At 39.0% G+C, this 20,708-nt stretch overlaps 1 protein-coding gene across 3 annotated transcripts in view; it reads right to left on the bottom strand.

Annotated features, from left to right (window-relative positions):
• Positions 1-20,708, bottom strand: part of TBL1X (transducin beta like 1 X-linked) — a 190,243-nt gene that overhangs the window by 133,065 nt on the left and 36,470 nt on the right. For 2 of the 3 annotated variants that reach the window (XM_063392813.1, XM_063392815.1), the window contains exon 2: positions 3,283-3,355. The gene's annotated coding sequence lies outside the window, so the exon portion shown is untranslated. Of the gene's footprint in view, positions 1-3,282; positions 3,356-9,733; positions 9,795-20,708 lie in introns of all 3 variants that reach the window. The other variant, XM_063392814.1, reaches the window with a different exon arrangement.

Genomic DNA, 20,708 nt, shown 5'->3' with positions numbered 1-20,708 from the left:
AAGGAATTTGTAGTATAATGTATTGTTCTTTAAAAGCCCACATCTACTTCCAGGTTGTCAGTAGTGATGAATTATCTGGTTTACAGCCTCATAAAGCAAAAGTGTCTATATATTTTAATGCTGAGGCCAACCACAGGACTTTGGTACCTTTCAAATGTAGTGATATACAACTTTCCAAACACCAAAGAAAGGCTTCAGGTGAAACAAAGAGATGTAATTGTCATCAACATTTTAGGTCTGATCAAAATAAGCAGTCTTTCAAAGACAAAAAGAATGGAGAAGGATTACAAGTACAGTTTGTTAGCTGAGAACAAGCTATTTTAGTTAATAAAATTGTTCAAATAAATTTGTTTGGCTCCTTTTCATTAAAATTTTCAGCTACTGAAGCTTTCCATTATTCAAACACCACTTTGTGAACAACAAAGAAACACTCAAAAATATAAAAAATCTCCAACAATCCTCAACAGAAATTTTCTCATGAGATTAGAAAACCTCCTATATTTATCTCAACAAACATCAATGTTTTTAGGATTTCAATAGATGCTAGGTTGATAAAACTTTAATTATAAACTTAATTGATCTCTGTGAGAGAGATACTGTAGAGCAAGAGTTTTAAATCCCCAGAGACTTCTACACTATAAACAGCAGAGCATATGACATCTTTAAAAGCTGTCAGAAACCATACACTCTGAATTACAAAAATAATAGCAATCTCTGTGAATTTAACTGCTGAAAGAAGTTGAAGAGCTTCATCCTACGGTATCAACAGGCTACAGCACCAGTTGGCTTCACCTCAGCCTCTAAATTGGCACGGCCTAATACCCACCAATTCCTGGAAAAGAACAACCCGCAGCAGAACCAGGGTTACATCACAGATACATTTATCTTGCTTCACGCCCAGATGTAGATTTGCACAACACCCGTTGATCTTTCCAGAACAGCAGGCACAAGAACTGCTACACACAGGATGCTCTCAAAACCAAGGCCAGTTCATTTTCATGCTTAACAGAGAATATCTTGCCCCAAGGCACTCAATTTCAAGTCTGAATGAGAAAATCTGTAGGTGATGTAGTAACTACAGTAACTGGCAAATAATAAACTGGGTAAAACACCTAGGGATCAATCCTATATTCATGAAGGAACGCGCTACACAATTGAATTGGATTATCCCCATTTCTTAGTTCACTAGTTCTTGACTTCTACCTTATTAGACAACAATTAAGGACAATTTTCAAGTACAAAGTAACATAACACTGACACAGTATCTTTGTCATTATACTACAGGTTCTCCAGTCCAGGAGAGGGACTGCCTTTCTTTTGTATAGGCAAGCTCCTGTCTCATGTACACAGGCACAAAATCTGAATTACAAATCCGAGAAGATTGCAATTGTATCTGGAATTTCTAGTACTGCCTTTCAAATGAGGAAACAGGAAAAAATTAGGAGAAGAAAATATTCCCAAAATGAACAGCTGAGTTTATGTAGCACCCAAAATACAAAAGGTTGGGAAATAGCTGGCTTTCATCACTGTCAAAAGCAATAGACTAAAATATGCAGAGTAGGACTGATAACACAGGAAATAAATGAAAACATTTGCTTCATGTTAGTATAGAAGTTAAAAGAAACAAGGCTAAAACCTCTCTCAAAGGTCCCTCATGGATTTAAAACAGAGCTCTTGAGCCAACTGTGATTTCAAAACATGCCACTATCATTTAAGAACACTGGACCTCTATTCTTTAATAAACCTTACACCTGTTTGCTGGTCTAGAGACCTAATTCCTAAAACCATACACAGCAACTGCAAGACAAGGAACCAGAACTTCAATGAGAACTGCAAATGGACAGGATAGCAACCAGTCCCTTATAATACAGTCTCAGGCACTATTTGTAATTCAGTACCTAACTTACAAATCAATGAATTATAATGCTAAATGCTACCATGATGTATTTCTTAATGAATTAAAATTCTTATGTGTGTATAGCTCACAAAGCCTGGCAGATTTTTAGGTTACATATTTAATTCTCTTTAACACTGAAAGCAATGAGAGATATTTTTGTCTACTACTCTACTGCAGGGATTAACACAGTGAATAATCTAGCAAAATTAAATGCACTTTTTTTATGCAGTGATGTGATGGATATCAATTTAAAAGTCCATGCATTAAGTACAAGAATATGAATAAACCACAGCAGAGATTTGGAATAAAACAGCACTGGTAACCAGATTAAATTGAGGGACTTTCAGCTGGTAAGTATTGTTTTCAAAATTTAATGTAGATAGCAGTAAGGATATTCAGCTTAGTAAAGCTTTCTAAAACCAAAGATAATTCTTTTAGCATGAGAAATGCCATCAGGAAGAAAGGCTTCAGCTCTAGCAATTGTTTCCGAAAACTCAATTAACATGCCCATTTTTAAAAATATGTTACCAGTAGAAAGAAGTCTCATGCTATAAAAAATTTATCTGCTCATTAATATTACAGACATTTCATGTATTAATATGTATGACTAAATAAATACATTAAATAATAACTAACACATCAATGTACCTTTTTGACACGTAAAATAATTTTTTGCAACCAGAATAATGCTTGGGTTGTCAGGAAAGAAAGGTATGTGGATAAATGGAAAATACTCCTCCGGCCTTTCAGAAAACTGTGTAGGCTGGGGTTGAGACTGGGGGCCTCCAGATGCTAAGGGATGTGTACCACATGCCCCTTCCAAGCTGTTGAAGAAACACTGTCCCTGTCCTGTTTTCGTGAAAGCAAACCCCAACCAAGACAGTAGTTTTTGTCTCAAAAAAAATCCCTTATGAAATGAACATTGATCCTTTCCAAGACAACCTTCCACGAGGTCATCTTCTCAGGCTTCACCATCTGATGACCTCATATTTAACCTGGCCTGACCTTCAGTTCTGCTGAGTCTCAGTGCCTTACTACGATTACAAACCAGCAAGATCAAGTTAAGCTTTAAGAAACTCAGACATTAGTCTGAAGATAAATAACTGAAAAGGCAAAACATCAAAATACCAAGAAACCCTGCTTATAAGCTATGTTTCATTCTATGGAGACTCCCAGGGTAGCAATAAACAGAAAATATACCACAAAGCACTGAAGGCTCTGTACTGCATTCCCTCCCCTGTAGGCAGCCCTACTGCTTCTGGTCTTTGACAATTCAAAAGCCAAAGTACTGTCTAAAGTTACAACCAAAATTAGGCATGGAGATGCTGAAAAATATTTCAGTTTTAGCCTTTTGTAAAGCTGATTTCCACTAAATATTCACTTACTCAGGTGCAAGAAGAGTCAAGGTCCCCAGTTTCCCCCAGATTTTCCCTTCAGGCCAGTTTTATCCTTAGGTATCTGTGCACAATAAAAAAAAATTAAAATAAATAAATAAATAATTTACATTACTCCTCATAACTTCATCTCTTGATTATATCAACTTCTATGCCCCCAATTTAAAAACTCTTATCTCCAGCTTTTCTCATAGGATTATTTCCCAACAATACAATTAACCAGAAACAAACTCAAAGCTGTTTTCCCCATGTAAAAAAACTGGGTTTTATTTGACCAGCATACATATAGATTTAGATTTACCATGACCCTAAATGAAAGAGTTTTCTGTAAGAAAACTCAAGTAAATTCAACCTAATAGATGGTGGGGTTGCATGATTTAGGTATATTTCATCACTTGTTTTTAGGAGTACGAACAGAGAGTGCACAGTTAAGCCTTTGTTAGCCACATATTTAAGTTACCTTAAAGCTGTTAATATATGAAAAGCAAGTCCTACATATTCAATTACTGCTTTAAAAATTGAAAGAAGGTTCGTGTACAGGTGCACTGTCACTCAGTTAAAGAGCTCAAAAAATACAGTTATTCTTTCTCCTGGAAATAGTATGAATTAAAGAAACATTTTAAAAATGTGCCATTCAACCATATGGAACCAATTTTTGCAGACATATGGAGCTCCAATTAAATAAGTGTGGCTTTGCTGACACAAAAGTCCACCTGCACGTATTCAAATTTTCCAGAATTAGACCATCTAATTTAGAGCAGCCCATTTAACAGTAACAGAGTAGAAAAGCAATGTATTTGATATGGCACAACCTCTGTAACCAGTCTCCTTAAATAGCAATTGCAGCCTTACGTTTGACCATGGTCAGGATATAATCAGATAAGATTGAATTAGTTCCCCTAAAATACAGCTCCAATTACATCAGATCAAAAGAAAATAATTTTTCATCTTCTCCATTATGCAAGTAAATATATAATTGGAAAATTAAGCAAGGTACAATTTTTCAAAGAAGATTTTACCAGAAGTCAACGGAAATTAAAAAACTGACTGTAACCATCCTTCCTAGATTTTCCTAGGTTTTTTGCACATTTCCCCAGAATAAATGTACGGAAAGCATTCCATTTAAAGAAACAGAAGTCAACAAGCTATATACAAACATCAACAGCCTAAATAAAATCCTAATATAAGATAGATATCCAATGACATGGAAACTAACACATTTTTAAGGTAAGCTCTTCCGAAGGTTGGTTTTTTTTAGTTTGTTTGGTTTTTTTCCCCAAGGATTTGCAGTTAATTGGGCACCCTTGTTCAAATCTAGTTTGACTGACTTTGTATTGGGTGATAATGCACAATTTCTTTTCCACAGGGGCCCAACCTCATTCAGTGAATACAGTAGCTAGAAGAGAGTAGTGAAAATCTCCCCAGTGGCTGCATTCCATATGGTCACAGCAAAACTCTACACCCTCACTGCTCCAGGTTATCCTGTGCTGTTCCAGAACAGCACCCTGAGGAAGAAATGCCCATTCTCAGACAGAGATCCTCTTTGGTGCTGTCAGGTAACAACAGACCCCTGCCAGGGGTGTCCTACGATCCCAGAGACAAGAAAACTTAGAATCAAAAGCATTACAAACTTTAGTGTTCAACCATGTTCCTAAAACTCATTTTTCAGAGTATTTAGCTTTCTATAACACCTTAACTAATGTCCTGGAGAAGCTGTATTTACCTAGTTTCCTAGTTAAGGTGACACGTCTCCCCTCACTTGTCAGCTGCCCCATTCACTACCTGTCTTAGGGTTTCTACAACAAATAAAAGCACTTTTCCAGAGACCTGTCCTTCTTTGTTGCAGTCTTCATACACATCTGTTCCACTTGGAAAGACCATACAATTCTGAGATCATAGAATTTAAAACTATATCATAATGTAAATATCCAGGGCAGCTCAGTTAACATATTTTAGACAATCTTCATTCTGCACCTTCCCAGCTTTGCAGGACTTGCTCTTTGTAGCTCTTTACTCAAGGCAGCTTTCTGAGCTTGGTTTTTGTAAGACAGTCACCATGGAAAAGGAGAAGCTCTATCTTGCTCAATACAGGTATATTCAAAACTTGGCCACTTCTCATCCAAGCCTTATTATTGTCAATCCTGTGGACATGTGCTACTGCCCCCATCCACTCTTGTCTTTAGGCTCAGTTTCCTATTTGGGATCCCAGTCCTGCCTCCCTGCCTCTCTTCATGAGCACCTCATTCTCCACAATGTCATTATCCGACATATTGCTCCACGCTGCAGAGTCCCAATAGCTTCCAGCTCTCCTGTACCACCATTCCTTTCCCTCTCTGGCTTTCTGCACCCTTCACAGATCTGTTAGTTTTTCCATATCGCTTTTCACCTTCCAGTGTTTTTCCCATTTCTTTACTCCCCCACTCACTTCCTGGGTGCCCCTCTTGCGCTGGCAGTTTCCAAATTTCTTCCCAACAACTAACTCCGTGAGTTCTCCTGGTTCCTACGCAGTCTTTGTGATTAGCACGCCACAGCCATGGCTGCTACGCTTTGTGCAGAGCTCACTTCTAATGATGGGTGTTAAAGAGATCTGTACAAGGGCTAATGAGCAGGAACGCTTCATTTCAAGATCCCAGAACAACTGGGGCAGAAGAAAAGCCAAACCAGCAGTGCAGAAATAGAATTTTAGTTATTTAAATACCTCACTACAGACACCCATATATTTAGGGTCAAGACAACTGTATGAAGGCTTTGGGGACTGCAGCTACTTCTGTCAGCATCCATTCTTTTAAATTTAAAACCAAAATCCTTCTATAATGAACCAAAATAAAGTTACTTGGAATCTAAGTCTCAACATGAACTCAATCTACATCTCAGTTAACAGCAAGTTACTTATACTTTTTAAAACCATTTTTTCCAAAGAGAAAACAGCCCTTGATTCAGTAAAATATCTTAAGTACTGTGGGGGAGGGTGAAAGGGTTTTAATTAAAAACAGGATTTTCTTGGCACTATTTACCAAGGATAAGTGTTCTTATCTTTATTCTACAGAACAAAGTAGATTGTAGCATACCTTCATCTATTTTTGCCAGAAATTATGAGCTAACCAAAGTCATCTTCCTATTCTGTCTCAAACCTCCCTGCCTTTGGTGTGTGGGTGGGTTAAGAGTGCTTAGGCTGAATTTAAGGTGATTTTATAAAATCATAGAATACCAGGTTAGAAGTGACCTCTTGAATCATCTGATCCAACCTTCCATGGCAAAAAGCACAGTCTAGTAAGATGGCCCAGCACTCTGTCCAGACAAATCTTAGAAGTGTCCAATGCTGAGGAATCTACACCTTCCCTGGGGATCTTGTGTTCAATCAGCATCTCACCAAGAGTAGCTTTTAACCAACACCCTTCATCTTTTTCAGGAACTCCTTGTTAAAAGGAAGTCTCCACCATCTTTGCAGCCTGGACTCACCCTTCTCTGCACAAGGCTGGACAAACTCCGTTCTCTCAGCCTCTCCTCACATGGCAGCTCCCAGTCCTTTGGTCATCTTGGTGCCTCTTCTCTGCACCCTCTCCAGCCTGTCCACACATTTTTGCACAGCAGGGACCAAAAGTGAACACAGCACTCCAGGTGTGGCCAGGAAAGCACTGGCTAGAGTGGGACAATGACTTTTAACTTCTCTCTGCTGGTGATCCCCTTGCTGATGCAGCCCAGCAACCTGCTGCCTTTCCTGGCCACAGCAGCACACTGTTCTCTCATGGAACTCACTCTTCACCAGAACATCCATGTCCCTTTCCATGGAGCTGCTCCCAGGGGGGTAGATACCAGCCTGTGCTGCACTCCTGCATTATGGACAGATCCCTCCTATGCTACTACTGCATTATTGCTACTGTGGCCATTTAATAAGAGAATACTTTACTAAATGAGTACAGATGAATAATTCAGTGCTAGAAGTTTTCTGCTGAAGAGAAATTTCTATTACATCTTGAATCTTCTAATATTGAATCTAAAGAGAAAATGTATTTCCCTGATTTAACTGAATAAAAAACCCCACAGAATAGTTACTTTTTTATATTTGAATAGGAAATTATTAAAAAGATTTAGGTACACTACAATAACATAACCTTCCAACAACCTTTTTGTGTGTCCAACATAGAAAAATTAAGTACAAATGCAGTATCATTAATGAACACAGTATTTACAAATAAATCACCCATTCCTCTGTTGAGCCACACTTTAAGTACACTTTAATGCTGAAAGTGGTATCTAATTACCTTAATGCATCAGGAAAATAAAAACGTTCAAAATATTTGGATCTTGCTGATAAGCACTCAACATTGAAAGGTATGTGTTAGGATAATGTATGATGGTATTTATTCTTATTTCTTCTGAAGAGGTCTCAAACAGTCCAATGAATATATTAAATTCATACGACTGCTTGTTCTTCCACTTCTTATATTTCCTGCTGGTGTTGAGGGCAGAAAAAAGATTTAGCTATCCTGACTCCCACCTCCAGTATTGCCTGATGCAGGAAATTCACCACTGTCACTTCCCATGGAGAAAGGAGGACAGTTAATATGAATCATGCTCTGGGAACTGGGCTTCAAAACCTAACTAATGCAATGACTACAACTCATACAGAAGCCAATTATCACTTGTGATCTGAGGCATTACTCCAAAGTTGGCACTCCGAGTATCCTATTAATCAGTATTCATCAGTATATTCAAATGGCTTTGCTAGCTAGGATAACAGGAAATTAATAACACAGCTATTGGTAGTAGATTGATTCTGAACAAAATAAAGAACAGAAAAATTAACACATACACACATGAAGCCCCTAAAAATACAAAAAAATCACTAATAAAAAGCCATAGAACAACTGTATTTGCCTCCTTTTATTTTAGGAACCCATACTACTCTATTTTTTTTCCCTCCTCACAAGTTCTTGGCATCCCTTGTACCACGATGTTTATATTCTAGTTTCCATCACCAGCAATATGAAAAATACACTTAGTTCACCCACACATATGTCCTTGCCAGAAAGGTGGAGAGAATAATTTACAAAAGAAGGTCCATCATTTTCCCCCCAAAAAACACAAGTATGAAGACAAGAATCACCCCTTTCCTCACCTCGTCACAATCAAAAGTACCTGTGTCTTCCCAAAGCTTGCAAGAAGAAGGAAAATAATGATTCTTACCATCTAATGGTTTCCTGACATGGAAAATTTACCAGTGCAATGGTGACAGAATCATACAATCAATTAGTTTAAATCTTCCATGAAAGGGTCTGGTGGGGAGAGTTTGGCAATAAAAAGGTTTTTTGCTTAACGATCTTCATCCAAAAGAATCCCAGCTCACCTCAGAACATCTCCCTCTCTAGAACCAAGCGGATTTTAGCATCATCACTATCGCTGTTACAGTCTGGCTGGTGCAAGTTAACTTGGTCACACATGTAAGTCCTGGAACATTCCAGCAAACAAGTCATCTGGGATTATACGTTATACAGCCTAAAGCCAATATAGCTAACATTTCTCTGATCCTTGAGTTTCACACTTCAGAGAGCTGCAGGAGAGAGGAGGTGTTGATACTTTCAGGAACCACTAATTACAGGAATTCATTGTGAAGGGCATTGCTAGAAAGTAATAGAGATGTTTAGATATAAACAGTGCAGTTGCTGTCACACTGCTGTCCATGAAAGGTTTCAGTGCATTCTACCACCCAGATAGATGATCTGTAATATGTTGAACAGGAAAGAAATTTACCACAGTATAAGTCCCTTCAATTAAAACATAATCCCTAGCAAATTTTTTTGTGTTTGATCTCAAAGTAAACTATAAGTCAGATCCATTTTGACAGTTTAACATAAATGTTATGGCCAGAATTTTTGAAAGATTTGCTATTACATTTAGTCAGTCAAGTAGTACAGTTCATTTTTGAAAGAGAATTCATCCTGAATGGGAGCTACTGCTTTTTTATGGTAAAAAATAAAAGTGGCATTCAACTGGCCTCAATTATAACATTAATGATCTACTCACATTTATTTGTCTCCTTTTGAAATATGTGTAAAACCACATGGCAAGTTACTAGTAGAAGGAGGAACAATATCCTATTTTACTATTTCTCTTCCTTGAGAGTGCACCACTGCCTAACAAGGTATGTTACAAATATCCAGGCTTACATTATAGCCATTCCCTAAGATTTTTTTCTTTAATGACAATAGTCACATAAAGCATAGAGCCTTTTCACAGCCAACTGAATGGTGGTGGCCTGAGCCTATCAAGACCAGGAAGCCATATCCTACTTTTTTATCTGGCCCTCCCATTAGACATTGAAAAGAAACTTTCTCTTTAAATCCTGTCCAGAATAAAATCTAGAAAGCTGTAGCCCATCCTTTATCAGCCACTTTTTCACTTACTAATTTAAGAAAAACACTTCCTCCTGTTGCACACTTACCAGGAAGCAGCTATGCCATGAATATGTTATAAACACTATGCTTCTCTCAGGCTGCAGCTTTCTGAAAAAAAACAAGACAACCTAATGGAAACACTTCTTTTTATCATTCTTTGCTTCCTGCCCACATTCTGGTTACTTAATTCAATACCAAATTTAGAGCTTTTGAAAGCATTTCACATCTCATCTTGCTTTTGTAGTTCCCCCCCTGAATCTGAGGTCATTGATGATATGCTGATTTCCCTGCGAGTCTACTTTCTCACAGAAATGCCAAATATGCAAAGACAGAAGGATAACTGAGCTGCAAGACATCACTTACTGAGAACAGATCTTCTGGGCTACAGGAGGTGACCATTGAGTGAGAAACTTCTCTGCAGAAAGGATGCTACCCCTCCTCTGGACCACCAAGCCAGCAGTTCCCTGAGCCTCAGCACAGGTCAGAGACACGGGCTGGTCCTTTCGGGATGAACGTGCAACCGCAGGTAACGACATGAACGGTCAGTTCTGCAGTTTCCATTGAGTACCTGCTGCACGTGTCCTAAACCCCACAAAATGCTTCTCAATACCCTACAAAAGGCAAAACAGCTACAGGAGAGGCTACAATTATACTAAAGCTTTACAACTTGCTATTTTCTATGTCTTTGCAATAGCTGCATGTTTTTAGTAATTGATAAGTAGCAACTTCTAAATGATCACGATAAGTGGACCATATTTAGCACAACAAAAAAGGAATAAAAATATCTACTTAATGTTCTCTTTCCTGAGGGGACCCATTCATTCCTGACCCCAAATATAGTAATTGGTTCCATGATGGATGTTAGAAGGTGGGGGCTAGAACAGGGTACAAGTAAAATACATTGTTATTAAAGGGTTATTAAAGGGTTTGGAAGAAGAGCAGAAAAAGCATCATTCTCTTATCCACTAGAAACCACTGGAAAGACTGAAGCATGTTGTTAGTGCCAAATAAATATAATCAAAACAAACATTTATAGTCTCCCTTCAGACCCCTTGGAGACCTCAATACTTCAAATCCAAAGACTCATCTCATAACTTAACTTTCTACTGTCATTCCAGAGTAAATCTCCTGTGCACGTTATTAAACCGTCTTTGCACCTGCTCCAATCTAATTCCATCTTTCTCTTCACTGCAAAGGAGGCTCATCGGACACAGTATTACAAATGAAGTCTCAGGAAGGCTTTACAAAATGCTATTAGCATTTCTCTCTCTCTCTCTCCAAAAATATCATGTCTAATGCATCGCAGAAGCACATTAGACCCTTTCACAGCAGCATCATACTGGTGGCTTAGAGCCATCTTAGTGGCATTATCACAGCACTTTACCTAATTCAGACTGCTACAACCATTAAATCATCTACACAACCTCCTATAATGTTAACAGATGTTCTTCTCATTTTAGATATTTGCATATTGAGATAAGTGTGACCTGTCTCAGACAAGGCACTGAGGGCTTGCAGAACTGAATTAGCAACTGAGACTTTCAGATTCTTAATCCAAAATATACACTCCTGAACACCAGCAGCAAGCAGATGAACTACACTGTGCACAGCAACAAACATGCCTGATACACCAAATGCCTGTGCTTGCACTCAAAAATCATTTCTAAATGGATGGTCCTACATGGCCACTTGTCTACCATGTAATTACATCAGCCTGCTGAGGAGCCACACAGAAGATCCCCAGAAAGGCCAAACCTCCACCCACTTTGTCTCTATGTCCTCAGCCAGCACTGGAACTGCCTTTTTGTGGCAATTCCATCCAGACAAGTCACTAGGTGCTAGGCCACATCTTCTCACACATACTTGCTCTTAGCTGCCAGAGCAAAAGGTGCTCAGTGATAACCACATCTACAACAGCTCACATCAACACTGATATATTCTCCTGAAAAATGTTTTCAGGATTCTGAGTTTATAATTTAAACACTTTGTTTGCTCAAAAGCTTACACCATACTGGAAGTGACAGTCTCCTGGTTTCACAAGAAAAAGGCACATAAAATTAAAAGCGGAGGAGCTCAAATTCAAAGAATCATGGTGGACAAAGGGGCTGACTGGTACCAAACAGCTCGGTGGTCCCTACACAAGTCAGCACATTGTAGCTATTCACATCATAGGGTTAGTTTCACTATTACAATCAAATGATCCCAACAGAAACCTATCTTTCTGGAAAGTCTACCCAAAACATGAACATTACTAGAACTAGACAAAACAAGAACTACTTTCCCTTAATGCTCAGGATCTCTTAATTGCCAAGAAATGCCATGAATGTTTTGCAGTCGCATTCCATAAAGTACTTTTTCTGCCACGCAACAAGCAGACCCAGAGCTGTCCTGTGAGCTAAGGACATGGGAGGTTTTTTCTATAAATAAAGCAAGCATTCTAGTCAAGCAGAACACTGTCTTCTCAGAAAATAAATATCCTAGCTACACTCAAACTTGGTTTCTCTTTTTCACTCATTATCACATATATACCTTAACCATTTCCTGTTTAGATCCAACTTCACAGATTAACCCACCAGTGGTACTGGAAAAAGCTCACAAGTAACTAAAGCAGGATAACTTCTGAAATTGCCCATGGTGTAGAATTCAATATTAACAAAATGAAATACTGCAGCTGTGCACTACCTCAGAGAAATTTGTAGACAACTCACTACATTGCTTCTGCAGATGAAATATGCCCCTTCTAGATATTTATGTTTTCAGAGCACTTTCATGCATCGCTGAAGGAAGGTATGGACCAGAAACAACTGAACTGGCATGACCCAGCATGTTACTGCTGGCCAGCTGAGCTGAATCAGCTACAGGAAGAGGTAGATACTCTTCACAGCTACATCACTGCCCAGCAGTGAGGGGAAAAACTGTCCATGCTGGCTTAAGTTTTATTTTACAACAGAACAGACGAAAATCCATCCTACATTCAATTCTCCCAAGGCTGATCATGACCCATCTCATCCAAAACTGCAGCAGCACTCAGCATTTTATTAAACTGCATTAGTGCAAGTCCCAGCTTGCAAAGATGGTTTTCTGTCCTCTGTGCTCATTAGCAGGATCTCAATGTATCAATTTGGCCCTTTGGTCTTTAATAATGGAAAAGGTTATGCTTCCCTGAAATTACAGATAAGTATCAGGCACAATTCTGATGAGGTTCCAGGTCTACGACACCTGGAATATAAAATATACTTACAAATACTTTTGACTGAGTGCATGCTAGACTTATACTGACAGAAGGCAGGGAATCTGAAAATCAGGACAACTATTTCCTGGTGTTTGCAGTTGGGATCTATGTACATTATATTTATATATCAAAATTTCAGTACCTATACAACAGAAGTGTACTATTTACTTCTAATATGGAATCTCCATTCAGAAAACTAGTGGAATCTAGAAGAATTCAAAATTTACTTCTATTTGAAAACAAATGTATGTACTTATAAAGTCCCACCAGCAAAATCCATTCACATTCCATTTTCCAAATGTGTTGAAAAATACATTTGTCAAGATACATTTGCAAAGAAGGCATACAGTGTGCATGTATACCAAGAGATACTGAAATCTTTGTATGTATAGGTACAGAAAAGCAGCATTGCAGTTTGCAAGCAAAAATGAGCAGGCAGTGTTTCAAGCTGACAATGTGATATGGTGTTACCAGGAAGCATAAGAATCACAGTGATTTACAGTAAATTACTTTTACTGGTCAGGGATAATACTCAGTTATGAGAATAAATTAAGGAAGTTTGCACTGCTGCCTTATGGCACTTGATCTTTCAATTAATGTCTCAAGAATACTGAATTATCTACATCTGAGCAGTGTTTTTGATGTTAACATGAAAGAAAGAGGTTTTTCAAACCACAACACACTTGGACAAATTCTCATCAATATCTCCATTTCTAGTCACTAGGTCTCACTCATTCCTTCTGACTAATTTTGCGACTTTACTTTTTAATCTTTATATCGAAAGTATCAAAAAAAAAAAAAAAAGGCAGCATAAGCCCAACACAGAGCCTATGCCTACATTAGCAAGCCCAATGTCCTTCAAATCCAAGGAATCTAAAGCTTCTAAACATATGTTTATCTACAGTACACTCCTAACACTGAGAAGTATCTTGTGATTAATGTATTTTGTGAATGCAGTGTGCATATACATGTATGATGTGAAAGTATAGATCTGACACAGGATAAGGTCTCAGCATATGCAGATGTCAGGTGGGATAATAACCTGAAAACCATAAACAATACAGTGTAGGTAACAGCCATAAAAAGGAAGAAAGAAACTACAGAAGGAGCACTCAAAAAATTTATGAGTGGTATTTTACCTGGATTGCTAGGGGAATGACTTTAGTAATGCTTTTGGTTTGAGTTTCCTAACTTTGATAAATTTACAGTAAACTTAAATTTATTCAGAAAATCAAAAGCAAAATGCACAAGACCAAAGTGACTTTCTTCAGTTTATTCTCTTGAATTTTGCATCAAAGCAACAGCAGAGCAATTAAAATTTCCAATTACTACTCATTCCACAAAGACCCACTAAAGCTCTCCACACAAAGTAACCAGCTGGCCACTCAGACACTGAGCAGTGGACTATAAGCTAGATCGCCCATCATTTTTAGGACACTCATGACATCCTACTGGAATGTGTTATCAAGTAAATTAATCACAGAATGGGTAAGGTTGGAAGGGACCACTGGTAGGGACATCTGATCCAAAAGGATTGTGTCCAGATGGTTCTTCAATATCTCCCATGAGGGAGACTCCAAATCTCTCTGAGCAACCTATTTCAGTGTTGGTCACTCGCACAGGAAAGAAGTTCTTCCTCATGTTCAGGTGGAACTTCCTGTGCATCATTTTCTGCCCATTGCTTCTTGTCCTACTGCCTGGCACCACCAAGCAGAGCTTGGCTCCGTCCTTTTGACACCTCCCTGCAGATACTGATAGACGTTGTTTAGGTCCCCTCTCAATTGTCTCTCCTCACGGCTGAACACGTCCAACTCTCTCAGCCTTTCCTCCTAAGAGGCTCCTGTCCCTCACTCATCTTTGTTGCCCTCCACTGGACCTGCTCCAGGAGCTCCATGTCCATCCTGTCCTGAGGAGCCCAGAACTGCACACAGCACTCCAGATGTGCCTCACCAGGGCTGAGCAGAGGGGCAGGATCACCCCCCTGCTGGCAATGCTCCTCCTAATGCCCCCCAGGATCCCACTGGCCTTCCTGGCCACCAGGGCACGCTGCTGGCTCATGGACAGATGGTTGTGCACCAGGACCCACAGGTCCTTCTCCACAGAGCTGCTTTACAGGTCAGCCCCTACCCTTACTGGTGCAGAGGGTTGTTCCTCCCCAGGTGCAGGACCCTGCCTTTCTCTGATGAATTTCAGGCATTGCTTCCCTGCCCATCTCTCCACCCTGTCGAGGTCCTTCTGAAGGGCTGCACAGCACTCTGGGGTATTGGCCCCTCCTCCCAGCTTTGTGCCCCCAGTGAACCTGCTGAGGAGACATCTGCCCCATCATCCAAGTCACTGATGAACAAGTTAAACAACACTGAACCTCGTGGGACACTGCTAACTACAGCGAGGCACCACTAGTTCCAGGCTGTCACAGATGACACATGGCACAGCTGCCCAAATCCAGAGTTTGAAACCAAACCACGCTGAACCTCTACACCAAGCAGACTCAGTCTCTTAGGAACACATCACAGCTGAGTACAAGGAAATGCACTCACAGTACAGGGGATTCTCCGCAGAACAGAGTACCCCACACTTAGCAGAAGTTGGTTGTGGAGATACAAAGTTACAGCTTTGTTGAAAGAGCTGTAGAAATATTGCACTACTTAGAAACTGAGTAACTCCTAGTATGAATTGGCTGGACATAAATACCTGATAACTTTACAGAGCCAAATGGTACCAAGTATTAAACTAGGTAATGTCATTAAAAGCAAAAAGTATCAATGTGGAAGAAAAAACATTACTGTAATACAATTTTATATTATTCCTGCAGGACCTACTGATGAAGAAATTATTTTCTTTTTTTAAAAAGATAATATCATAGGAATTTTATTCTATGTATATTTTATTTAATAGATTCCTGTGGTGCATATCAGACTGAAGTGCCTCGTGAAAGCCTCTGAAAATTGGTCTAGATACAAGAAATGGTGTATTCTGCATAGTAAGACCTCTGAGAGAGGCTTTTAAAAGGTATACTTTGGAGAATTCTTACTTGCTCTGATAAAGATACATGGGAGTGCTTTCACTGAAGTAATTCTTTATATAAAGATAAAAAATATTTTAAAGCTAATTGTCAGATGCCTTCACACTTCTAAGAGCCAATGATTCCACTCAAGGATTTCTTACTACATGCAGTGAACCTCCGTTCGCCTCAGCAATCTCCATGTTAGTAAAAATCCTTATCCGAGAAAATTTCTTGCATGTTTTGGTGTTTTGAAGGATTAGACTTTTGGTTTGCAGCTACCTGACATACGAGTCAAATATCTATTAAAAAAAAGAAAAGAAAAAAAAAGGCCAGAAAAGATTATGTTATCCTCTTAGAGTAACAGGAAAACAATGCAATATACTAATGTTTACTTAAAGATCTCTATACCTTCCTGATGATCAAGCATGTTAAATACAAGTTCACAAGATCCTAATTATCCTAAATGTCAACATAACAATAAAACAACCCATGCTATCTGAAAAAGCTATGATTCCACACAATAACAGTAAAACATTTCTTACAGGTATTAAGTTCACTGAAAATGTTGGTAAATAACTGGAGATACCCTCAGGGAGAGTTTAAAAGGAGAGCCTTAAAATTTCCCCAAAACATCACCTGTACCAGTGACCAGCAGTCAGACACTGCTCTGAGTCAATTCCACCCAATGCAACACTGAGTCAAGGTTAGTCCACTGCAGTAGCAAAAGAGAGTAAGAAAATGAGTCAATGTGTTGTTTTGGGGGACACCCTCGTGAGATCAGGAAAGGCAAATATGAGAGAGCAGAAAGACTCCACTCTGAATTACAGCAGGATACCCACACCTTTCAACATACCCAGAACCCTGGAATTTTTCAAAGGAAACTTACTGAAGTCAAAGCAATCACCAGTGATATGATGGTTTTTCCATTTAAATTACTTCTTTGAAAACCTTTAAATATTTTCAAGCACTATTTTTAATGCCTTTTTTTCCAGCTTTGGATGCTCATCTTTAAAGTTTCTTCCTTTGAAAGACAAAGGAAGTAAGGAAAGTGCTTAGCAAAAGAGTAAGATAGAAATGAAAATCAAGGGTATAACTAGTCTATCCTGTTAAGTTCAAGGAAATTAATTTTTTTTTCTATCTTCAGCCATTTTATTTTTTGCAGTGAGTATTTTTGCATGTTGTCAGAACAACCCTTATCAAACTATTTGCAATCTTCACAGTCATGTTGACCCTGTGCAGTTTGAAGGAAAGAAGGGATGAGTTGACTTCTGTGCAACACAAAAGCCAAGACTCTAACTATGCCTGCAAAAGTCAAATGGAAGACAGAAAAGTATACGCAGTTTTGGAATAACAAGGTGATTTTCTTCACCTCAAAGAAGGTGCTTGCATTGTGGTTAAGATCTTACTGGCCAAGTAGAAATGGAGAATTTTCCATGATTTCTTATGCTCAGCTTTCCACACATTTCTGTCAGTATTGCATAAAGTCCTTGCTAAATCCCTCTCCAGAGTTGCTGCATAACTCCACTGACTTCAGCACTCACTGTGAACACCAGTTAAGGGGAACTCTCCTGCAATGAGTCACAGTTTATCCTCTGACCTACTCTGACAGCAGGTGGTTGAGCCCTGCAAAACACTGAATGAATTGTCATTCATTACCTAGCAGCTCTTCAGAACAGAAGTACAGCCCAGGAAAGTATCTGGAGAGAAAACCCAGATTCAGTCACAATGGTCATGAATTAAGAACCAAATGTTTACCAAGAAAGGCAACCTCACAGAAAAAGAAGTGGTATTTTAACATTATACATGAAATGAGCACCGCTTTACATATTTCAGTGACAATGTTGATCAAGATATGGGATGTGTTTATATGGAACCAGTTTAATCCCAAACGGAAAGGGAAACGTGAGGTACCTGTAAACATCATTAACACTACGGGCTGCAGCATAATCATTACAGACTCTATAAAAGCGATAATGATTCTGACCAAAAGAGCTTTTGTTTCCACATCAGGCCAAGTTAAGAGCATACCTTTGTCTCACAGCAACATAAATATTGCATGTGCATTCCTGTATTTAGCCATCTTATGCAACAGACATTAAAAGAAGCAAGTAAATATTGTCCATAAAAGAGTAATTTTCTTGACCTTGGCATAAAATAAACCATAGTGGAGAAGGGGAGGAAATGAGTTTTCCTTTTTCAATCATTTCATCCTTTTTTCTTTTTTTTCCTAGTACAAGCCTTGACTAAGTCAGTATAATACTGCCCCATCCCTCTGAGTGCAGGCTCTCAATTGTTTCGGTAACAAAGTATATGCTAAGGGTTCTGGGAACCTTGGGAACTGAAACACACACACATGAGGTTTTTCCACCTATCTTCTCTAATTAGCAACTATCAATGGACCAACAGCACACAACTGGAGAACAGTGAGAGCCTACAGAATATACACACAATCACCTGAAGTGAAGGAGGGATGCTGAAATGGCCAGCCCTCCAGATCTGAAATGAAATATGATGTCATCCTGAGTTCAAATAACCTGTAATGGACAGATGTTTCAGGCAAGTAGGCAGCTGGAAACTATTCTACCTGCAAGACAATCCAGGCTAAAGCCCAGCAACACTCACCTTCAACAAACTGACAAGGCAGCCTTCTCCTACTCCAGCATTCTCCAGGAGTGGAGATGGAGAATGTGGAAGCCAGAGCAGAGAGCCCTCATGGCACCCATCTTTCACTATATGGCCCCGTCTGAGAAACACATCCTGTGTCTATAAATTAAAGCAAACCTTAGGCCACCATGACTTATGATTACTAAAGACACTGCACAAGAGGAGTTTGCTGCCTGGAGTCCTGACTATCCACATGGTACATCAGCTGCTCCAGCCAGGTATACCTCAGTGACACAATGCCATACATCAGTCACAATCATTTTAAAATGCTTGAAAGAACAACGCTTATCGTGAACTACAACTAATTTGAAAAATATGTATTCAAATGAGTGAAGTTTACATTGCAAAATAAAGGTAATAAAATCACATTTCTTTTTAGAAAGCCAACAAGTGAAGAAGTAGCATGTCTCCCAGTTTTAATTTTCAGTTGCACTACACAGCACTGGGAAGTCCTGATTTAGTTGTAAAAATGCTGCTGTCAGATCTGGGTTTGGTAACTGATGCAACCTTACTTGTGTACAGAGAGCAACCTATCTTAGATCCCTCCGTGGAACAAAAATAATTCTTCATTTACTTGCTTCTTTGTACTTTGCCAGTTTTCCCTTTGCTGTGCGGGCCCAGCATGGGGATGTTTTATTCTGGGGTGACATTCTGGTTCCTACATCACAAGTAGCTTCCCTTGGGACCAATAACCCTGTGGAGGGACTGCAGCAGCTCAGCAGCAACTGCTGTGCCCCAGCATGCCAGAAACCACAATCTCCCTACAGCTCCAGAGGGAAAGGTTACATTAAGTACTCCCATATTTCTGTGAGCAAGCAGCAGAGTGTGATTGTCCATATGTCATAATGCTGGAGGCCAAGTGCACTCTCAAAAGCTCCAGCATTTTCACCAGAGTGTCCCTCCCCTTTGTGGAAATTGAGGTGAAAGAGCTGGTGCCTGTGAAGTTCCCATCTAATACAGGTCAGGAGGTATATGAACCCAGCTTCCACCTCATGGCTTGGAAGTACTCCTGGGTCCACTGCATCATTGCAGGAATTTCCTTTATGGGAAATGCTGAAGTGCTCTATTTACTCTTAGTTTCACTCCTGTTTTCTCCCCAGATACCCTTCTTTTTTTGGGTCTAGCTTCCTTTAATCCATCACTTTGATTTCCTGTTCCTTGCCTTTAGGTGCAATTATTCCTGATCACTGCTTTCAGCTTCCATGAAAAGCACATATTTCAAGTAAGCATCACTGAAAATTTGATTTGCGGAAGAAGCAGTCTTTTTCATACACTGAAATTCTTGTGATTGTCAGAAGCAATCACATAATAGATTTATTTTCCAAAAGTGACCAGTTGCATCATTATTGATGATAAGGAGACAAAATCTGCAATGGGGTGGGGAGGAGCGGGAATGTTTTTAGAAAAGAAAACTCAACACACTTGTTTTTAAGGTTTTCATCTACAGATAACTGAAAATGCTTCGTGCCCAAGGGCATCTGATAGTAGGTCAATTAGCTCTCTGCAGTGTCTCCATTGCAGTGTCTCATTCTCATCCAGCAACAAGATTTTCATCAGAGAAAAATATTGAAGAATGCCAAGAAACATCTCAGAGCAGAGACTGTCAGAGAATTCTTTATGAATGAAAGCTGCTCACGTGAGTGAAGTTGTAAGGTATTCAGATGCCAAGACAGGGGGAGAAAACACATACACATACTGTGAACACTTCCCACGTAGAAACACTAATTAAAATAATTTCATAAATGCAAATGGATCTATACCATAAACTCTTAAAAGCAAATATGACTGGCAAAACTCCAATCCAATTATCGGCAGTAGCAAAATACAAGTATAAGCTGCACATTTTCAATGCATCACACACAAAACTGAATTTTATAGCCCATCAAATAACAAAAGCCAGGTATCAGCTGTGCAGTTGAAAATTGAAGATAAACAGAGGCTTAACACACATGGATTTGAATTTGTCTGGAAAAGTTCTTCCCTTGCTTTATCACAATGGTTTGAGAAGAGATAAATATTTAAATATTATTAGCAAAAAGCCATTATTTAACTGACAGTTTTAAAATCATACTCTGAATGTAAAGTCTTTGAGACAAAGTAATTCTGTTCTAGTATGGCAAAT

This window comes from Prinia subflava, chromosome 3 (assembly GCF_021018805.1).
Source record: "Prinia subflava isolate CZ2003 ecotype Zambia chromosome 3, Cam_Psub_1.2, whole genome shotgun sequence".
NCBI classification, from domain to species: domain Eukaryota; kingdom Metazoa; phylum Chordata; class Aves; order Passeriformes; family Cisticolidae; genus Prinia; species Prinia subflava.
The sequence above is the reverse complement of the archived record's forward strand: the minus strand, read 5'-3'. Positions and strand labels throughout refer to the sequence as shown.